Source organism: Macaca nemestrina, chromosome 3 (assembly GCF_043159975.1).
Source record: "Macaca nemestrina isolate mMacNem1 chromosome 3, mMacNem.hap1, whole genome shotgun sequence".
NCBI classification, from domain to species: domain Eukaryota; kingdom Metazoa; phylum Chordata; class Mammalia; order Primates; family Cercopithecidae; genus Macaca; species Macaca nemestrina.
The window spans coordinates 31,230,473-31,248,678 of NC_092127.1; the positions used below are offsets into that span (position 1 = coordinate 31,230,473).

Genomic DNA, 18,206 nt, shown 5'->3' on the forward strand with positions numbered 1-18,206 from the left:
AAACCATCACTGTCACTTTGCTCTCCCTCTGTTAGTACCCAGTTTTATAACTTTAATCTTCCTTCCACAGTTTTTTTCTGGACTTTCAAATTTTAGTTTTTTCAGAAAGCAATTCAGCTCTTCCTCAATTCCTACATATTCACTTGCATATTAATTTGGGGGCCCAGCAAAATGAACAGTCATGTAGTTACCAATGTGTAAGCTCCCCACCACCAAAAGGTTATAAAAAAAGATTTCATTTTTTTTTAAAAGATACTTATCTGTCATATATAATTCACAATATGGGGCAAAACACCAATAGATTTAACTCTCTCAAAGAATATTTACCTTTAAGCAAATGCATAATAATGAAATTTAAAAAATAAAGTTTACTCGGTGCAGGGCAGAGTTTCTAGTTTGTGTCTGTGTGTTTGCAGAGTCCTTTACTCTTTCCCTTTTTTTGAGACATAGTTTCATTCTCACTCAGGCTGGAGTGCAGTGGTGTCATCTTGGTTCACTGCAGCCTTGACATCCTGGGCTCAAGTGATCCTCCCACCTCAGCCTCCTGAGTAGCTGGGACTATAGGCATGCATCACACACCCAGCTAATTTTTAAATTTTTTGTAGAGATGGGTTTTGCCATGTTGCCCAGGCTGATTTTGAACTCCTGTGCTCAAGCGATCTTCCTTGACCTCCCAGAGTGCTGGGATTACAGGTGTGAGCCACCGCACCCAGCCATCTATTTCTAAGTCTCTGTTTTCTTACCCAACTATAGGCATATCATGGAAATATTGCAAGTTCTGTTCCAGACCACTGCAGTAGAACAAATATTGCAATAAAATGAGTCACATGATTTTTTTTTTGTTTGGTTTCCCAGTACATATGTGTTAGTCCAATTTGTGTGGCTGTGAAAAAGTACCTGAGGCTGGATAATTTATACAGAAAAGAGGTTTACTATGGTTATGCAGGCTATATAAGCATGGCACCAGCATCTGCTTGGCCTCTGATGAGGCCTCAAGAAACTTTTACTCATGGCATAAGGCAAAGGGAGCAGTGTAACACATGGTGAGACAGGGAGCAAGAGAAACGGGGGAGATGCCAAACTCTTTTTTAACAACAAGATGTCGTTTGAACTCATAACCTTGGGGAGATCACCAAGCCATTCATAAGGGATCCAGCCCCATGACTCAAATACCTCCTGCTGGTCCCCACCTCCAACATTGGGGACCACATTTCAACATGAGATTTGGAGAGGACAAGTATTCAAACTATATAAACATATGAAAGTTATGTGTCTCTTATACTGTAGTCCATTAATTGTGCAATAACATTATGTATAAAAATGTATATATCTTAATATAAAAACATGTTATTGCTAAAAAGTGCTAATGATCACATGAGCTTTCAGCAATTTGTAATCTTTTTGCTGGTGGATGGTCTTACCTTGATGTCGATGGCTGCTGACTGATCAGGGTGGTGGTCGCTGAAGATTAGGGTGGCTGTGGCAATTTCTTAAAATAAGACAACAATGAAGTTTGCTGCATTGACTGATTCTTCATTTCATGAAAGATTTCTCTGCAGCATGCAATGCTATTTAATAGAATTTTACTTATGGTAGAATTCCTTTCAAAATTAGAGTCAATTATCTCAAACTCTGTCATTGCTTTATCAATTAAGCTTACGTAATATTCTCAACCTTTTGTCATCATGTCAACAATATTCATAACATCTTCACCAGGAGTAGATTCTATCCCGAGAATCACTTTTTTTCTCATCCATAAGAAACTCCTCATCTATTCAAGGTACATAATGAGACTGCAGCAATTCAGGTCACATTTTCAGGCTCCACCTGTAATTCTAGTTTTCTTGCTATTTCTACCAAATCTATGGTTCTTCCACACTTTGAGTCTCGAACCCCTCAAAGTCACTCATGAGGACTGGAGTCACCTCCTTCTTCTTAAAACTTCTGTTAATGTTGATATTTTGACCCCCCTGTCATGAATCACAAATGCTTTTAATGAAATCTAGAATGGTGAATCCTGTCCTGAAGGTTTTAAAATTTTGTTTGCCCAGATCCATCAGAAGAATCACTATCTATGGTAGCTATAACCTTACAACATGTATTTCTTTAGTAATAAGACTTGAAAGTCAAAATTACTTCTTGATCCATGGGCTGCAGAATGAATGTTGTGTTAGCAGGCATGAAAACAACATTAATCTCCTTGTACATCTCCATCAGAGCTCATGGGTGACCAGGGGCATTGTCAATGAGCAATAATATCTTCAAAGGAAATCTTTTTTTCTGAGCAGTAGGTCTCAAGAGTAGGCTTAAAATATTTAGTAAACTATGCTGTAAACAGATGTCCTGTCATCCAGACTTTATTCCATTGACAGCATGAGCAAAGTAGATTTAGAATAATTCTTAAGAACCCTATGATTTTGGGAATGATAAATGAGCATTTGCTTCCACTTAGTTACCAGCTGCCTTAGCCCCTAAAAAAGAGTTGGCCTGTTGATTAAACTTTGAAGCCAGACATTGATTTCTCCTCTCTAGCTATAAAATTTATACATAGCTTCTTCTTCCAATAGAAGGTTGTTTCATCTACATTGAACATCTGTTGTTTAGTGTAGTCACTTTCATCAATCATCTTAGCTACATCTTTGGGAAAACTTGCTGTAGTTTCTCCATCAGCATTTGGGGCTCCACTTAGCACTTTTGTGTTATGGAGATGGTTTCTTTCCTTCAACCTCATGAACCAGTTTCTGCCAGCTTCCAACTTTACTTCTGCAGCTTCCTCACTTCTCAACCTTCATAGACTTGAAGAGAGTTAGAGCCTTGCTCTAGATTAGGCTTTGGCTTAAGGGAATATTGTGACTGGTTTGATCTTCTATCCAGACCAATAAACTTTCTTCATATCAGCAATAAGACTGTTCAGCTTTCTTATCATTCATGGGTTCACCAGAGAAGTACTGTTCATTTCCTTCAAGAACGTTTCCTTTGTACTCACAACTTGGCTAACTGGTGCATGAGGCCTAGTTTTTCACTTAGCTTTCAAAATGCCTTCCTCACTAAACTTAATCATTTCTAGCTTTTGGTTTAAAGAGATGTGCAACTCTTCCTTTTACTTGAACACTTAGAAGCTATTTTAGGGTAATTAGCCTAATTTCAATATTGTTGTGTCTTAGGGAATAGGGAGGCCTGAGGAGAGGAAGAGAGATGGGGGAGCTGTCTATTGGTGGAGCACACATAACATTTGTCAATGTTTGCTGTTTTATATGGGTGTGGTTGGTGATGCCCCAAAACAATTACAATAATAACATCAAAGATCATTAGTCACAGATCACCATAACAGATATAATAATAAAGACATAAGGCTGAGTGTAGTGACTCATGCCTGTAATCCCGGCACTCTGGGAGGCCGAGGCAAGCAGATTACTTGAGGTCAGTAGTTTGAGACCAGCCCAGCCCAGCCAACATGACGAAACCCCGACTCTACTAAAAATACAAAAATTAGCTGGGCATGGTGATGCATGCCTGTAATCCCAGCTACTCAGGAGGCCGAGGCACGAGAATCACTTGAACCCAGCAGCTGGAGGTTGCAGTGATCGTGCCACTGCACTCCAGCCTGAGTGATAGGGTCTCAATAAATAAATAAATAAAATACATAAACAGAAGAGAAAGAAAAAGGATGAAATAATGCAAGATTTACCAAAATGTGACACAGACATACAACTTGAGCACGTGCTGTTGGAAAAATGGCACTGATAGACTTGCTCAGCAAAGGGTTGCCACAAACCTTCAATTTGTAGAAAGGGCAATATCTGCAGAGCACAATAAAATGAAGTGCAATAAGGCAAAGTATGCCTGCACTCTAAGTCTTCTGCTGTGATAAGTGGCCATGAGATTGGCCTCGTTCATGGGCAATAGGTCTCCAGTGGCAAAGAAGAATAAGGGTTGGCTGCAGCAGCCATGCCACCTATTATTAACTATCATTTTCTTCCTGAAGTTTTCTCTTCTTGTGTCTACAACACGGATTCCTCAAGCAACTTCAGTACACAACTACCCATAAACAATTGACCAATCTTTTTTAAAAGTTTTAATTTTAATCTGTTCGCTATTTTTATGCTGTTTATTGAGAAATGTCTATTTGGGTCCCTAGCCCATTTTTAGTTGTGTTATTTGTTTTTTTCTGTAGAGTTGAGCTCCTTGTGTATTTTGGATATTAGCTCCTAATCAGATGTATGGCTTACAAATATTTTCTCCTAATCCATTGGGTGTCTTTTCATTCTGTTAATTGTTTCCTTTGTTGTGCAGAAGCTTTTTGTTTTGATTTAATTCCAGTTGTCATTTTTGCTTTTGTTGCCTGAACTTTTAGGGTCAAATATAAAAAGTCCTTGCCCGAACCAATGTTGTATAGTTTTTACCCTATGTTTTCCTTCCGTAGTTTAACATTTTCAGGTCTTATGTTTATGTCTTTCATCTATTTTGAGTTGATTTTGGATATGGTATGAGATAAAGGTCCAATTTCATTCTTCCGCATATAGATATCTGGTTTTCCTGACACAATTTATTGAAGAAACTGTCCTTTTCCCATTGGTATATTCTTGATAATTTTGTCACAAATCAATTGACCATACATGCCTGCAATGGGTGCAATCATTTATGAGCTCTCTATTCTGCTCCATTGGTCAGAGTCTATTTTAATGCCATTACCGTGTTGTTTTAATTTTATTGCTTTGTAGTATTGTTTCAAATCAGATAGTGTGACGCCTCCAGCTTATTTTTGCTCATGATTGCCTTGTCTATTTGTTTTTTTCTGGTTCTATATGAATTTTGTGATTGTTTTTTAATATTTCTATGAAAAATGCCATTGGAATTTTGTTAAGAATTGCATTAAATTTGTAGATATCTTTGGGTAGTATGGACACGTTAACAATATTAATTCTTTGAATTCATGAACATGAGATATCTATTTATTTGTGTCTTCTTCGATTTCTATTATTAATGTTTTATAGTTTTCAGTGTACAGATCTTTTATCTCCTTGGTTATATTTATTCCTAAGTATTTTATTTTTCTGTAGCTATTGTTAATGGGATTATTCTCTTGATTTCTTTTTCAGAAAGTTTGTTGTTAGTGTATAGAAGCACTACGAATTTTTGTATGTTGATTTTGTATCCTGAAACTTTACTGTATTTATTAGTTCGAACAGCTTTTTTTTTGGTAGAATCTTTAGGGTTTTCTATATATAAAATCATGTTGTCAGCAAACAGTGACAATTTCACTTTTTCCTTTCCAATTTGGGTGGCTTTTATTTCTCTCTCTTGACTAATTGTTCTGGTAAGAACTTCCAATACTATGTTGAATAGAAGTTGCAGGAAAGGGCATCCTTGTCTTATTCTGGATCTTAGGAGAAAGTGTTTCAATTTTTCCATAGAGTATAATGTTAGCTGTAATCACATAATCTTAATGTCTGTTATCAATTGCATGATTTCAATCTTAGAATGATTTTAGGAATGTGTTTCCAGATACCTTGGAATAGAGTTGCACCAATGATTAGCTGAAGCCTTTTCTATCTAGTGTTTCAGACAGGCTTCACAATTTGCTTTGTGTGCGACTGAATTTTATATGTATATATCGTTATGACTATGTCAGCCATATCATGTCAGGGCCCTTTCAGTTGCTTAAACTTGTATTCCAAGAAAGAGTTATTCAAACTTTAGTTTTTAATAGGTGTTGCTTCAAATGAAAGCTAAGCATGTTCCTTGGAAGAGCTTGGCCTCATGTGATCAGCTTCATCTTTTGATTGCTGGATCATATGGTAGTTCAATTTTTAATTTTTTGAGGAAGCCTTGATATTGTTTTCCATAATGACAGTACTAATTTACCTTTCCATTAGCAGTATACCAGTGTTCCCTTTTCTTCATATGGTTCGAATACATATTATCTCTCATCTTTTTCATAATGGTCATTCTAGGAGATATGAAGTAATATCTCATTGAGGTTCTGACTTGCATTTCTCTGATGTTTAGTGATATTGAGCCCTTGAATCTGTTTGTCATTTGTAGATCTTTCAAGAAATGTCTCTTTAGGTCCTTTTTATTTGAGTTTCTTGCTTTCTTGCTATTGAATTGAGTTCCTTACAAGTTTTGGACATTAATGCCTTATCAGAGGTATAGTTTGAGATTTTTTTCCATACTGTAGGTTATCTCTTCACTCTGTTGATTGTTTCCTTTGCTGTGCAGAAGACTGCTATTTTGATGTAATCTCATTCGTCTATTTTTGCTTTTGTTGCTGGTGCTTTCTGAGTCATACCCAAAAAATCATTTTTCAGACCAAAGTCATAGAGCTTTTCCTCTAGATTTTCTTGTAGTAGTTTTACAGTTGCAGGTCTTAAGTCTTCATTTTTTTTTTCTCTCTTTTTCCCCCTATTTCATTGACTTCTTATTTTAATTACGTTCTTCTTTCTGCTTGCTTTAATTTCCTTTTCTTCTTCTAGTTTCTTAAGATGAAAGCTTATTCATTTGAGACATTTATTTTATTTTAATATAAATATTTAACACATATACCCTATAACAAATGATTTGTCTGCATTCTAGAAATTTCAACATATTGTCTTTTCATTTTTAAAGAATTCAAAATGTGTTCTAATTTTTCTGGTGATGTCTTCTTTGGCCAATGGGTTATTTTGAGGTGTGTTGCTTAATTTTTAAATATTTGGAGGTCTTCTGGATATCTTTCTGTTAAGTTCTAGTTTAATTTCATTGTGAATTGTCATATATCATTGGATGATTTCAATTCTTTTAAATACGAGATTTATCTCAGTAACCCAAGAATATCTTAGCCGCTATGCGTCATTTAAACATGAAAAGAATGTGTATTTTAATTTTGTTTGGTGTATTTTTCTATAAATATCAATTAAGTTTTCTGGCAGTGTGGTTCAGTTCATATGCTTGCAATTTTGTCAATCTATCAATTAATTTTATGAAGAGTATTGCAATCTCATTGTAATTGTGAATTTGCCCATTCTTCTTTTAGTTCTATCAGCTTTGTTTTGGAGTTCTATTATTAGGTGCATAAATACTTAGGATTTTTATAGTTTCTTGACAAATTCATCCTTTGCTCATTATGTAATATAATTCTTTATCCCTGGAACATTCCTTGTTCAGAAATCTACTTTGTCAGTTATTAATATAGATAATCCAGTTTTGATAGGTCATTGCCTAATATATATTCTTTGTTCTTTTGAACTGGTGTATTTATATTTAAAGTGGGTTTTTGGTAGACCACAGATAGTTGGGCCTTAATCTCTTAAATAATTCAATTTGACCATCTATACCTTCTAATTGGAATATTTATAATTTGTATTTGTTGTGTTTATTGATATGGTTGGATTTAAATCTCACCATTTAATCACTTTTTAGCACTCTTTATTTCTTTGTGTAAACATACATTTCCATGTAGTAGCATACTTTTTCTACTTTAACAACCTGAGTTAGCATTTCTTTTAGTATAGGTCTCTTGGCATTGAATTTTGTTTTTGTTTGTCTGTATTTTGCTTTCCTGAGACATATTATAACTTCATTTGGAATTCTGGGTTGACCATTTCTTATTTTAAAGATGTCCCTTTGTTATCTTCTGGCTTGCATAATATTTGACAAAAAATCTGGTATAATTCTCATGTTTGTATGTAATGTTTCTTTTTTCTCTCAGTGCTTTCAATAATTTCTGTATATCTTTGGTTTTCAGCAGTTTGATTGTGATGTATCTGGAAATGTCTATGTGTGTTGTATTTATTCTGCATGGAGTTCTCAGAGCTTCTGGGATCTATGCTGTGTTTCATTAATATCATAAAATTCTAAGCTACTGTTTAAGTGTTTCTTCTGCCATGTACTTTCTCTATTCCTCATTTGAATACCCAATCTCCTGTATATCAGAGTATTTGATACATCATAGCCACTCTGTTCTTTTACACTGTTACGTTTTTGTATTTCAGTTTGGATATTTTTATTGACATATCTTCAAGTATACCAATTCTTTCCTCAGCTATATCTAGTCTACTGATAAATCTATAAAATTTTTTCTTCTTCTACAATGGTGCTAACCTATAGAACCTTTTGGGCTGATGAAAAAAATTCTTGTCCAATACAGCATCTACTAGCCACATGTGGCTTGAAATGTGGCAAGTGTGATTGAAGCAACACATTTTAAATATTATTTTAGTTTAATTAAAATTTTGATTAGAAAATAGCCACATTTATTAGTGGGTATTATATTGAACAGCACAGATCTCTGATACCATATTTTTATTTCCAGCATTTTAAAAATGATTTTTATTTGTTCAATTTTTTTTGAAAATCTTCATCTGTTCAAATATGCTGTTCATGTTTTCCACTTCATTCTTTAACATGTTAGTCATAATTATTTTTAAGTCTTTGTCTAATGGTTTCAACATCTGGGTTATTGCCGAGTCTGGTTCTGTTGACAACAGGTTGTTTTTTTTCTTGCTTTTTTGTGTATCTCATTATGTTTTATTTAAGGGCAGATATCCTGTGTTGGGAAAAACAGAGATTGAGATAAATAGAACTTATGCCCCAAAATGGGGATGCCTATTCTTTGGGCTGTCAGTGTGAAAAGCTGAATCAATATAATCAGGAGTTGAACTGTGCCTGCTTCATTCCCAGTTTTTTTTGTGTGTGCACTCAGTGAAGGCCAGTGGAATAGAGCTTGTCAGTAAGCAATCACCTTGGGTTTGAGGCTTTCAGTTATTTTAAGTGATCATGCTTGTCTCTAATCAGTATTTAAGAATTTGTTAAAATTTTTGCTGATTTCTTATCTGCTCTTATGATGGTTAACTCATCCTTTAATGCAGTGCCAAAGATAAAACAGTTTTCAGGTCTCTTCTCTCCTTTTAAGACCTGCTTACTCATTGGAAATTACTTTACTTGATTGCCTTGTGTCCTCATATATCTGATGGGCATAAGAAAGACTTTTGTTTTGGTAAATTATCTAGTTTCTTCTGTTGTTATTAGGTAGAAACAACATTTTTTTTTGCGGAGTTCTACACCTTAAGTGGAAGCAGAGTTAGCCCTTTAAGGAAAGCCATGGTACTCTATGACATCTTGGTAGCAGAAAAGGTATGCCTTGATAAGAAAGGTAGTATCTTGTTTACAAACAGTAGTAGAGAAATAGGTATCTGGTAATGAGTGTAGGGAAATGGATAGTAATCATTAAAGAAATGTTAGAAATTAGTAGAACTTCCAAATGTACATAGAAAACTTTGGAATGAAAACATTTAACAAATTAAAAAAAATAAGAACTAAGAACAAAAGGAAACATAAATTGCATGAAAAACATAAGAAAAAACGTTAGATACAGAAGATTAGTAAAATGAGTCATTACTCTTAATGTAAATGGACCTGAATTAATCTATTAAAAGACAGAGACTGTCAGATGGGCCAATAAAATCCCTACTATGTGAGTTTATAAATATATACTTTAAGTAAGGGAAATGAATAGCAGAATGGCATGTTAGGAAAATACAAACAAAAAGAAGGCAGAAATGACAACATTGATGTCAGATGAAAAGAATGTCAGGCTAAAAGCGGTAAACAAAGTAAACTGAGAAATTATATAATGACAAATACAAAAATTTAATTAGAATATTGTGGCAGGGACTATACGTCCTCTGGAACCTATTACATATGAACATAACCACTGGGTCAAAGAAAATATCAAATGGAAAATTATAAGGCAGCAATATAATGAAATGCTAAGAATGAAGACTTTGGAGTCATTTGGCCTAGGTTCTAATTCTGATTCTGCCACATATCAGCTATAAGATCTTAGAAGATTTTCTTACCCTTTCTGTGTCTCAGTTTCTCTCATCTGTAAAAATAGAAAGGATAAGAGTACCTCCACAATAGAATTTTTATTAAGAAATGTGAATTAATGGCCATAAAAGTTTTAGCACAGTGCTTGGCACATTGTGCACTATGAATCATGTAATGGGACAAATACTAGAAATCAACGGAAAGCTGGAGACTATTGTGGGTAGAATAGCACTCCAGACATCTACGCTGCTATGCCTAGAACCAGTGAATATGTTGTTACATGGCAAAAGGGAGTTTGAGGGTACAATTAAGGTTAAGGGCCTAAAATAGAGAGATTATCCTAGATTATCTAAGTGAGCCCAATTTAATAACAGGAGCTGATAAAAGGAGATAATTTTTCTGTAGCTGGAGTCAGTGAGATATAGCAGAAAAAGAAGCCAGAGAGATTCTGGGCATAAAAGGATCTGATGTACCATTCATTGCTAGTTCTAAGATGTAGGAGTCCATGTGCAAGAACCAGAGAGAGGTGTCTAGGAGCTATGGGAAACCCGTAGCTGACAGCAAAGAAACTAATGCTGCAGTTCTTCAACCATAGCCCTAAAAATCATATGATTATATCCATCAATGCTGAAAACATGTTTGATAAAATTCAACACTTGTTTGGAAACCACATATCCTACAAAGGAGTATACAAGAGATACATCTGGAATATATAAAGAACTCTCAAGAGAAACAATACAATTAAAAAATGACAAACAGGAAGAGACATTTCAGCAGAGGATATATAGATAGCAAATAAGCACATGAAAGGATGTTCAACGTCATTAGCCACTAGGAATATGCAAATTAAAACTATAATGAGATATAATTACAAACCCATCAGAATGACTAAAATAGAAAACAGTGACAACTCAATATGCTGGCAAGGATGCAGAGGAACTGAATCACTCATATATTGCTGATGGGAATGCCAAGTGGCACATCACTCTGGAAAACAGTTTGGCAATGTGGCAAAATGAAACATACAACTACTATATGACCCAGCAATTGCACTCCTGGGTATTTATTCTAGAGAAATGAAGATGTATGGTCATGTAAAGATTTGCACATACATATTTATTGCAGCTTTATTTGTGACAGGCCCAAACTGGAAATAACCCAGCTGTATTTCAGTGGGTGAATGGTTAAACAACCTGTGGTATATCTATGCCGTGGAATACTACTTAGCAATAAAAAGGAATAAATTATTGATACATGCAAGAACCTGGATGAATCTCTAGGGAATTGTGCTGAGTGAATAAGACTAACCCTGAAAGATTACATACTGTATGATTCCATTTATATGCCATTCTTGAAGTGGCAAAAATTATAGAAATGGAGAATAGGTTAGTGGCAGGGGCTACAAAGCGGGTGAGGACAGGTGGGAAATGATATGTTTATAAAAGGGCAACATAAAGAATCCCTGTGGTGATGGAAATGTTCTGTACCTTGGCTGTATCCATGTTAATGTCCTGGTTGTGATCTTGTTTTACAAGATGTTACTATTGAGAAGAACTGAGTAAAGGACACAAAAGATATTAAATTTATGAATATATTTGTAATATATAAATATATTAGTAAAAAATTCTGTTAAAAATATGGCATAGTCAGGCATGGTGGCTCATGCTTGTAATTCCAGCACTTTGGGAGGCCAAGGTGGGAGGACTGCATGAGGCCAGGAGTTTGAGACCAGCCTAGTCAACATAGCGAGATCCTCATCTCAAAAAAAAAGTGTCATATTGACCCCAGCAACAAAGAAAATGAATAAAAAACAAGTTCCATGTGGGTTTATTACATTTTGAGAGGAAAAACCTATTAGAATAATGTATTATATTTACAAATTTCAAAAATATCAATATGATCCTATCAATAATAACCTAAAAATAATTTGATATAATTTAATAGCTACTCCTAACAAAATAAAATGAAAATAGAAGGGAAATTATCTTAAGGCGATTCATACTATTTGCTAAACAAATGAGTATTACTTGAAATAGCAAAACTAATTTCATTTCCATTAAAATTAAGTGTTAGCTGGGATGCTTTATTGCCATACTACTTGTCCTTGTTATTTACAATTGTCTTGGTGATTTTAGCAATTTCAATAATTGAAGAAGGAGGAGGAGAAGACAAGGAGGAGGAGAAAGAAAAGTAGGAGAAGGAAGAAAGAAAAGAAAAGAATAGCTGGCATATATTTTGGAAGAGGAGAACTACAGCTGGTTTCTTTTGTTGTTGTTGATGGTATGGATACACCTCTGGCAAAATGAATGTGGGTAGTGGGACAAGAAGTCCACTGGAATTAAAAAGAAAATATGATAAAATGGCTAAATACTACCTAAACTTGAAAACAAGCATTGTTCTCCACTCTAGTAATAAACCCCTGTATAGTAAATATTTAAAATTATAATAGTACAGTGGCTCATGCTTATAATCCCAGCACTTTGGGAAGCTGAGGCAGATGGAATACTTGAGATCAGGAGTTCAAGGCCAGCCTGGCCAACACAGTGAAACCCTGTCTCTACTAAAAATACAAAAATTAGCCGGGTGGTGGCGGGCACCTGTAACCCTGTCTCTACTAAAAATACAAAAATTAGCTGGGTGGTGGCGGGCACCTGTAATCCCAACTACTTGAGAGGCTGAGGCAGGAGAATTGCTTGAACCCGGGAGGTGGAGGTTGCAGTGAGCCAAGATTGCACCACTGCACTCCAGCCTGGGCAACAGAGTGAGACTTCGTCTCAAAAAAAGAAAAAAAAAAAGTTATAATAAATTATAATAGTAATACTTAAGAATGTGAAATACTTAAGAATAAATTTAGTAAGTGACAAAGCTATTGTTTCAGGAACAGAGAGTGAATTATTTAATAAGTGGCTCTGATATAATTGGACATTAATTATATAATAAATTTATAAGAGTAAGAAATAAGATAACACTCCCACATTAAAATCTAGGCTACATGCAGTCTAGGTTTGTGGAAGACCTTCCTACGCAAGTCTAGAAACTTAGAAACTACACAAATAGAGGTAGATATATTTTACTAAAACACATGAAAAATTTATGGCAAAAAACACAATTCACAAAACAAATAACAATACACTTTTCAATTAATATAACAAATAGAAAACATAACAAACAATATGACAAACTTATTTAGGCAATTAATAAAAGAGTAAATCCAAATGACCAAGAAAAGCTGAGAGGAAGACCAAGCTCACTAATAATCAGGAAAGGGCAAATTTAAATTCACAAATAAATATCATTTTCCATCTATCAGACTGGCTAAAATTAAAAAGGCTGTTAATACCAGCTGCTTCAGGGATACAGGGAACGTGAATTTTAAAATATGAATTCTCAAACATACTTATGAAAATATTTATTTGGTAACTTTTTGAAAAAGCAACAGGGAAACATCTATTAAAATTAAAACATACACACACACACACACACACACACACACACACACACACACGCGTGCATTTTAACCCAGTGGTCCTTCACTTGAAAAACATCCCATGGAATTATAAGCCTCAGCATAAGAATATATTTCCAAAGATTTCTATTGCTGCATCATTTGTTGTGATAAAAATAAATAAGCAAATGAACAGAATAAATGAATACATAAGTAGGTAAATAAGCAAAAGTAAATGTTCATCAAAATGGAATGTTAGCTATACTAGTGGACATAGTAAAATTTTCAGGAGCTGTTGTTGAGTTTAAAAAGCAAGAAATATGTGTATTGAGATGGCTATTATTTTTCCTAGGTGTTATCGCATACATGCTAGATGTATACACGTGCATACATGCATGTTAATATGTGTATATGTGACATCTGTGTATGTTTATATATTTGCATGTCTTACAGAAACATGAAAAATATGAATGATAAATTCTAACTGAATATCAGTACCTCGAGGGTGTATGTGATGTGGGTTGGAGTGTAGGGATGACAAGGGTATAGGTGAGTAAATAAAAATTTTAAAAATAGGAAAAGATTTTAAAAAGAATGTTTTAAACTTGTATGAATAATATCATCCCATTCATGCATTTATTTAAAATTATAAATACATATTCATGTAACATTTAAAAATATCCACAAACAGACTTTTAGAAGCGTGCTCATAGCAGCTTTATTCTCAATATCTCTGAACTTGAAATAATATGACTATCAAAGGGGGAGTATATAGTTATGCAATGGAATGCTATTCAATACAAAGGAATGAACTGATGCTATATAACATGGATAAACCACATAACAGTTTTATGTGTAGCGAAAAACTATATAATAAAGCAAAACTGTAAGAATTTCATTCTTGCATGCAGCAAAGTGGCCACATAATTTGTGTAGCTCAGTGCAAAACAAAAATGTGCAAAAATGGAAAAAAGTGCCTTTAAGTACTAGGATAAAAGCCTTTTCTTTCTTTCACAGTTTCTCTCTTGACATGTCATAGTATTTTTACTTGCTATTTAATATTGTTCTAACAAAGGGAAAAATTAAAGTTGTTAAATTTAAGTGGTAAAAATTATTGTTCATCTTTTGTACAACATAAGTTTTACATGCAAATATAAAACATTTAACTTTTATGCAGAATAACTGAACTTACACAATTCATATTGTCTTACTCCATTCAGGCTGCTATAACAAAATACCTTTAACTAGGTAATTTGTAAACAATAGAAATTTATTGCTCACAGTTCTGGAGGCTGGGAATCCAAGATCAAGGTGCCAGCAGATTTGGTACCTGGAGAGGGTTTTCTCTCTGCTTCAAAGATGACATCTTCTAGATGTGTCCTAATGTGGCAGAAGAGACAAACAAGCTTTCTCAGGCCTCTTTTTTAAGGGTAATAATCCCATTCATGAGGTCTTAGCCTTCAAGACCTAATCACCTTCCAGTTGCCCCACTTCCCAAGACCACTGCACTGGAGATTAAGTTTCAACATTTTGGGGGGACACAAGTATCCAGAACACAGCACATATCATGTAGTTCATACATGCATATGTATTTTGTTCTTATTCAAACAGTGGAAACACCATACAAAACTAATTCTACTGTTTTTATTTCACTTCTTGATACATGAACATTCTACTAACTTTCTCTACAGGTGGCTTAGTGATGAGTAGGTAAGGTCTGAAGAGAAAAGGAAATACGGGTTACATTTGCCCTATCTTTCCTTTCCTTTTATAGCATCATTTCCAACATAAGTGGTTGGCCAATACAGGCAAAGAACACAAGGAGCAAAGTATATGACAGGGTTCCTAAGTAGGAGTTTTTTTTTTTTTTAAAGAAAATCATTGCCTTTTTTCTGTGTTTGAAAGAAATTCTGCTTGGAATAGAATGTGTGACTTCTGAGGCTATTGGCACCCATACTTATTCACAGAGGCAACATGCTTAGCTCACTTTGAGTCTCAATGAACTCCCATCTATCATTTGTCTCCTGGAATTCCGTCTTGATGGAGTATTGTAAAGGCCATATGTGAATGGTATGGCAAGGAACAGCAGACACACCCATTTCTCCATTGTCCAATCAGACTCAATTTATAAAACACAAGTTCAATGATAAAATTATTAAGAATTTCAATACAGCAGTAATAGCAAACGTAAGGGCCCTTTCGAGTACAGTTATACGGGTATATTTTTCAGTTATATGGGTGTATACATTTCTCAAAATGCAACAAATTTCAAATCTGTGCAATTTATTTTATGCAAATTGTAACTTAATAAACAGTGAAACAGTAGGTTACACCCTTCCCCTACCTCCAGTCTCCTTCTAAATGTAAAATGCAAAAACTTTTAATATTTTTAATTGATTTTACTTTTCTGGTGAAAATCATATACTAAACAAAATAGATTAAATTTAAAGTTATCGGCCTCCTCCCCTATTTCCTCCAGGTCTATGACCTACTTCAATAGTTAATTAAAAGTGGCAAAACTATTACATAGTCACAGAGGGTAATATTTTATCTTGTTCCACATTTTTTAATAAAGAAAGCATGGTTATCCCTCTGAATAGTATAATGCATGAAGAAGATTGTAATGATCAGTCTATAATTTCAACTAAACAATGAAGTTTGCTTGCTTCTTTTATGACTCATAGAATATGTAATTTATCTGCAATTCATGAGAAATTTACCTTCATTTTTCTCTATGATGGTGTAAGGCTCTAGAGAGAAAAGGCTTTGATAGGAATCATGATATTTTGCCTCAATGCACTCATTTGCCCTGATCAAGGATGCATTTTTAAAGATACTTCTCTCTATGCCATTATAATCATTTCATCGAGAAGAAATAAAGTTTTGCACTGCTGAGATGTTTGTTCACATTTACTTATCATATTTGCAATGAAATAAAAAGTTTTAACAAATTTTTTTTTTTTTTTTTTTTTTTTTACCATTTTTCCAATCACTAATCTTCAGCAGGAGAGTGAATTATTTTCAAGTTTGTCTGTGATATAGAAGCTAACATACTGTTTATTTCTCAGTTCACAGAGGCATGGCTTGATAGAGGTATTTTATAAAAAGACTTACGAATACATTTTTTCCATCTTAGTGCTGTGTTATTTGTTCAGAGCTAATATTACTTTGGATTTTTGCTACATTTCAAAGGAATAATAGTTTAAAGAAAATACTACAAGTGGAAAAGATTTAAGGCATGAAAAACATTTATTGAAAGCATGTGATTGGTCCAACAAATTTCTTGATGCCCAGGTGCTGGAGTGTTGGGCACTGTGCTGAATGCATGATAGGGAAGCAGCAAGAAATAAATGTAGCCCAGTATGCTCACTGCCTTCAGTCCTGGACAGAAAGGCTCACTGCCCAAGGCAACTGGTCTAGGAGCTCTGAATGTGACCATGCTGCCCTGCAGGCTTGGGGGATGAATATCTCAGCATACCTAAACCCCTTCCCATACACCAGTACAAGGCTTGCTTTGACACAGGAGTTGAACGGCACTGCTATAGAGTTTCTGCTCTTAAATAAAACCATTTCATAGCTGCATGAATTAGGTAATTCTCAAGATTAGGCTAGGGATACAGTCTCGGAAGTTAAGAACATCTATAAAGCCATACAGAAGAAGAGCACAAAACATGAAAACACTTACTGAATCTCAAAAATCTATATCTGAATTACTGTTGCCTGAATTACTCTTATTTGCTACCAACTGAATATGTTCCTCCTTTTGGTCTGTTGATCATCATGGTGGATGGGAGGCAGGACTAGATTGCAACTCCAGACAGAGCAGTGTGTGGGGGCTCGCATCATGAATTTCAGCTCCAGATCTACTGCGAGAAAAAACCAGCAATCCCCAGAGGACCCACAGAGCCTCTGAAGGAAGCAGACGGCTCCTGCAGGACCTGGGAGAGCCTCTAAAAACTGACTGCCCCAACCACGGAAGTGGGAAAGGGAGACCTTCCTCTCCCAAACACACACTCCCACCGGAGGAGCTGAAGGTCTATTTGTGGGAGAAGTTTCTGACTTTATCTGGAGCTGAGTCAATTTAAAGAGCCAAGTGAAATACAGGGGTAGGAGAAGCAGCAGAAAGGCGCTGGGAGCTCGCTGGGTCCCCTAACAGCCTATTCCTGCCTGGCACCACAGGGATCCAGTGGGAGAAGACCAGGGGGTAAAACTCCACAGGGAGAAGCAAATCTCTAGCCGAACTTTGTAACAATTTGAGTGGGGTGAGAAGTCTCCTGGCCAGGACTTGGGTGAGGGCACAAATCCAGTGTGCAGACTCCATGGGAGGGGGAAGAACCAAGCCCTTTTCTTTCGCAGCCGCGAGGTAAGGTGGCCAGGGGCAGGTTTTCAAACCTGTATCTCTCCACCCGAAAACGGACCAGAGACTGTTATGGGAGGCATGGTGGGAGTGAGACCCACCCTTTGGTTTGTGTGGCAGCTGGGTGAGCCTGTGACTACCAGCTTTCCTCTACTTCCCTGACAACCTGCATGATTCAGCAGAGGCAGCCATAATCTTCCTAGGTACGCAACTCCAGTGACCTGGGAATCTCATCCCCATCCCCCACAGCAGCCACAGCAAGACCCAAAGAGAGTCTGAGCTCAGACTCTCCTAGCCCTACCCCCACCTGATGGTCCTTCCCTACTCACCCTGGTAGCGGAAGACACAGGGCATATATACTCTTGGGAGATCTAGGACCCCACCCACCACAGGTTCCTCCCCATACTACCATAGCTGATGTTCTCTGCAAAGCGCCACCTCCTAGCAGCAGGCCAACTAGCACAAAAATAGAGCATTAAACCACCAAAGCTAAGAACCCTCACAGAGTCCATTTATCCCCGCTACTGACCACCTCCACTGGAACAGGCACTGGTATCCACAGCTGAGAGCCCCACAGATGGTTCACATCACAGA

General features: G+C 35.8%; 1 long non-coding RNA gene across 1 annotated transcript in view; it reads right to left on the reverse strand.

Moving 5' to 3' along the window:
* Window positions 1-18,206, reverse strand: part of LOC139362297 (uncharacterized) — a 100,347-nt gene that overhangs the window by 72,171 nt on the left and 9,970 nt on the right. The window contains exon 2 of the long non-coding RNA XR_011620868.1: window positions 14,537-14,635. This is a non-coding gene — a long non-coding RNA (uncharacterized lncRNA). The remainder of the gene's footprint in view (window positions 1-14,536; window positions 14,636-18,206) is intronic.